Source organism: Erithacus rubecula (assembly GCF_903797595.1).
Source record: "Erithacus rubecula genome assembly, chromosome: 5".
NCBI classification, from domain to species: domain Eukaryota; kingdom Metazoa; phylum Chordata; class Aves; order Passeriformes; family Muscicapidae; genus Erithacus; species Erithacus rubecula.
The window spans coordinates 35,971,593-35,977,084 of NC_136687.1; positions in this window are offsets into that span (position 1 = coordinate 35,971,593).

Genomic DNA, 5,492 nt, shown 5'->3' on the forward strand with positions numbered 1-5,492 from the left:
TTAAACTGATACCAAGTACATTAGGCTCCAAAGTAACAATGAAGCAGAACACCTCTTGGTACCTTGTGTCCTTGGGCTTTATAGATTTACTGTGGGCTTAGTCATTAACCATGTATTGAATAAGTGTGATTATAATGTAAGTAAACAGAGTCATTAGCACGACACCCTCTATTCTGCTGTGTTGATTTTAGAAATCAGAATTCATCTAGTCACAGAATGAAACACTTACCTACCAAAAGTGCCTGTGTTAATGATTTACTTTTCAGGTTGGATCGGGTCTAGTTCCTTTTTTTCTTCCTTGTGCTGAAATTGCTCAGCTCATCACTTGCTCTAATAACTATTTGTAGCTGATATGCACAGGAAGTGCTTTATAGCCCTTATATGTCACTCAGAGTATACAGGTAGTCTTAGTGGAACTCTGTAAATAAGGATCTTTTCATGCAAGTTACAACTTGAAAATTCCTACAAAGAGCTGATCAAAAACCCTGTACTGTTGCTCTGTTCAAGGTCTTGTACAGAATCCTAACTCTCCAACTGACAGTAAACTCATATTTTCATTGCTAATATCATATATTTCTGTTCATGATAACTATTAATGTAATAAACTATTGATAAATTGGGAAAAATTTGTTAAAAATCAAAGTTTTCTCTCACACACACACACACACACACACACACACACACAAAAAAAAAAAAAAAAGGAATATAAAATAGAGGAAGATAAAAATTGAGATGCAGAATCACCTATATATCTTCTACTTCATTTGTATGGAAGGCATAGGCTACTGGTATCTTGATCAAGTCCATTTTAGAGGGGTAATATTTCCCAATAATTATACAGTGATAGTAGCTCAAAATATGAATTAATTACTCCAAATTTTCTTGGTTTTCTTAATGCATCCATCACAGATGTTAGAGCACTTATCTTGAATAAATAGTCAAAACCTGTTGTTCTATGAAATATTTATACCTGGCATATAATGTGGTGAAAGCACTTTATTATGGAACTAGAGTCTGTTTTTAATGAAACTTTCCGAGAAAATTTGTGAGAGAGCCTAGAGAAAACAGGAGAAAGGTTTCAACCTCCCTATCCCTTTGAATGTCCTTTGGCTGTGCTTTCCTGCCATCTCTCCCCCAAGGTGAGGCAGGGCTTACCAACAAGGAAATGAATAAGGTATTTGTCCATGGAATGCTCAGCAAAATGGACCCACTATTTGTGTACCAGAGGAGGTGCACCTTGGCATTTTCTTCAAGACTCAGCAGGTGTCAGAGGTGTGAGTCATTTCTATGGGAGGAGCTTATTTGGGGGAAAGCCAAAGAAGCTGTGTTCCCAGGGGTTTTGGCAATCTCACTTTGGGGAAAAAAAAAAAAAAAAAAAGTAAAGACTACTTGGAAATACTGCAGAAGACAGCAGCAATAAGTACTTCTGTGGAAAAACAGGGAAACTTGGTTTTTTGGACTAAAGAACAGTGATGGAGACCTTAAAAGTTGAAGAAAATAAAAGACTTTTAAAGAGGAAGGGAAAAAAAAAAGTCTTCCAATTCACAATGAACTGGACAGATTAAAGCCTATTTTTCTATTTCACCTCTGTTTAATCTTTGCAATTTTCTCACAGTTGCTGGGTGAGATTTTCATTACTGTTCTGGGTACTTGCTTGCTTTCCTTCCTCTTTTTCCTGCTAAAAATTTTTCCTGTTTATATTCTTAGTTTTTGTTTTCCTTCCTCACTTTGTAACCTGTTCTTCTTTTTTGGACAGTCTTAATTATTTTCTGTTGAAGAAAGAAAGGGCTTGTTCTTCTTATTCAGGTCCCTACAACCAATGGAATTTCTCCCTTGTGCTAAAGGTTCTTCCTCAAACTTCCCCCATCCTGCTCGTTGATATGCTTAGGCTTAGACATTGCAAGTGACCATTTCCATGCTATTTTACTGGAAACCTTGAGTAAAAAAATGAAATATAATAAATTTTTATTAGGAATCCATTTAAAAATTACTATTTATTTAAAGTGAGAAGTAAATACTATTAAATATGGAATTATTCTATTTGTTTTCCCTGAAAATTAGATTCCAGTATATCAATTACATATAAATTAAAAACAAAATTCACATTATTGCTATAATAATCTTCAGGTGTTGCTCTGGAGTAGTCAAATAATTGAAATGTTTGTCCCGTATTACTGCAGGTGCAAGCAGTAAATATGGGTCTTTGTGTATGTGGTTTCTGTGGTGGAAAGAAAATCTGTATATAACTGGAGCTGGTGTGATTTCTAGCTCTCGCCAGAGTACAGAATGCATGAGCAGGGTACAGAGGTCAAGAGGAAGGGGTGGAAAGGTAATCTCTAGCACTGGTGTAGTAGTAACAGCCTTGGGCATTTGAAAAATATGTCTCTGGGAGCTTGTGTAGAATGTGTGGAGCATGTTACTCACCATGATTAAATAAAGTATTTGATGTCAAATACCTTAATGCAGTGAATCACTGTAGGACTTATGACTCAAATTTTAACTTCTGCAACTCCCAAGTCTTCATTTATATTACTAAAAGAACTTGGACATTTATCTACCTGTCAATTCCCCTTACGGTTGCAAAGGCCAAGTTCTGCCTTTTTTCTGAGAAGAGCTCTGAGCACGACATGTACACAGGAGGCAATTTGAGATACTGTGAGGGCTGTGGTGCCTTGAGAAGGGGACTGCCAGTTCCCTTTTGGGATATACCTTCACAGCAGGCTTACCACATGAGGTGATACAGAATATTGAAGAGAAAAGGGTTTGAATAAGACAATGGGTATTGAGAGGTAGTAGTGGGTGTAGCTCTAAAGGAACAGCAGAAGCACCATGACTTACTGAGTGTAAAATTCTGGTTTCACTGTTGTGTCAATATAATTTAGAATTGCAGTTTCTGGTGGTTCATTGTCCCAGTCTGAGGTTTCTCCTTTGCCCCGAGATCACCCCAGAGGGACATGAAGTGATTCAAACCCTGGTTTTCTCTGAAGCAGCCGAAAAGAGATTGCTGGAGACAGTTTTCTCTTTTTCCAGGGATTGTTTATTATTTCTTATCTCTGGGACTTTTTTCCTGGCCAGCAGCAGTCTGTTCAGCCTGGCATCCATGGTGGAATCTGCCTGGTGAAGGCAGGGCTTATCTTATATAGTTTGTATTATGTATTACATGTTTACAAAATTTTCCCAATACAATACAATTTTATTAAATGGTCCAGCCCTGACCCCATCCAATCCAAGAGTGCCAATGTGTCACCCAACATGGATTACATGAAGAAGAAGGAGGAAAAAGTGTCCACCCCCCAAATTCTCCATCTTGGCCACGTGTCCCTTATCATATTCAAAAAAACCTATTTATCTATGTTCTAACAATCTAATTTACTCCACTAATTTTGGTAGCTTATTTCCATTCTCTTTATGCTGACAACTTCCCCCAGGGGTCAGAACTCAGCACCTGTGACACCAGGGTCTCACTCAGAGGTCTTTGAGACCCTCACCAGGGGGGTTTTGAGACCCCCAAGGAGGCCAGGGGTACACCCTGGGCTCCCACAGCTCATGAGTGGAAAAATTTGAAAAAAACTTGGGCCTACAGACTTATCAGTCGTCTCAGTCCTGAATGTCGCTGAATTGGATACTGGGGAATTATGCTAAGCTTGCACTTATGTTTTTGACTTTATGGAATTAAATATAAATATATTCACCAAATATAAATATAAATATAAATATAAATATAAATATAAATATAAATATAAATATAAATATAAATATAAATATAAATATAAATATAAATATATTCACCATGAAGAGGAAATATTTGTGTGAACTGAGATTTCTGCTGACATAGAAAAACTGGCTGTAGTCCAGCACTATATGAACTATTTATTTAGTGACATTTTAAAGGAAGGTAAACTGTTCAGAGTTTGGTTGGGTAGGAGAGTTGGGATTATTTTGTGAAGAGAATTATATTTACCTGAGAAACATGTAGAATTATAGAATATACAGAATATATCTGTGATGTATTCAGGAAGTTACATAGTGAGGTAGTGGAAATATGGGTGAGTGGAAATGAGTCTCCCTAGAAGTTTTTTCTTAGGCATAAGCAGAATTCTTCTGGATACTATTTAAAAGGGTCTCCTGGATGGTTACCATAGTGTTCAAAAATGCCTTGTTGTATTAAATTTACAGAATTAACTTTTGCTAGAGAACCATAGCAGAAGAAGAAGGCATTCCTTTGAGAAAAGATACACAAAAAGGAAAAAACAATAAGAAAATTTGATAAACTGCATAATCATCCCAGCAGCAAGGTTCCTAAAGCTGCTGACTAAAATATTATTGCAAAGTGAAAGGGAAACAGATACCAATTTTCTTCAATACTAATTTGTGTAGATGGCAGCAGTGTTTCATAGCATTCTTAATAAAATGCTATTCCATTTAGATTTAATATGGTTTTATGAAAATACAAGGATGAACTTTTGGTTCTGAATAACAGAGTATTTTACTACTTGCTTTATTAATTTCATGGCATATGAATTGTATACATGCCACTTATCCAATAACAATTAAAAAAATGAATCAGATAATTATACATATATAATTAACTGAAAACACTTGGAGGATCTGATGTGTTTATGAAGAACATTTAAGAATTACTTTATATGTACAATGAAATGCTCACTGTGCTTCCATAGATAGCACATTACTTTTTAAAATGAAATGTATACAAATAAAGTACAAATATTGTGAAATTAGGCAATTTGTTAAGCCCAGATATGTCTGGGAGATGTTGCTGTAACTTTCTACATTAATCCTGATTTAAATGTTAAATCGTATCACGTGTTAGGAGTTCTGCCAAAATCAGTGTATACAGCAAATTAGTCATTAGAGACCACTGATTTACAGGGACACTTGTAGAAATCATAATGAATGTATGATTTCTTATATGCTGTCAAATTAAAGCCCTATTTCCATTATGCAAACACTTGATCTTGCAGATGATGGAACATTTCTCTACTGCATGTTTGTACTGACAATGGATTTTGCTCATCTCCTATGCCAGCTCTCAGGAAGAAGCAAAGTGGCTGTGGGTGTGCATGTGGGGTGACTATGATTTAGCTGGAGAGAGGAGCTTGTTTGTGAGCTTTTGTTTCTTGTGAGGGACTCTTCTGTTGTAATGACATACTTAAATCCATTAGCATGTCTCTCATCATAAAGCCTGAGAAATACAATTAGCAAGTTGTTTACAACAGAGCTGCAACTGCTGTGACTAAAGTGTTATTGATAGAGTGAATGAACTTCTGAGAATTATTTTCCAAAGATTAGTTTAATAAAGGTTTGATATGGTGCTATAACTTAGCCTCAGTTTGTTCAATGTAAGGCTTGATATTATTTTTTCACTATCTAATTGTTTCACATAAAAATGACATGCTATTTTGCCTACATTATTCCAGATAGTTAAGCCTGTTCTTACCACTTTTAATCCTAGCAGTTCTATTAGCCTTGGA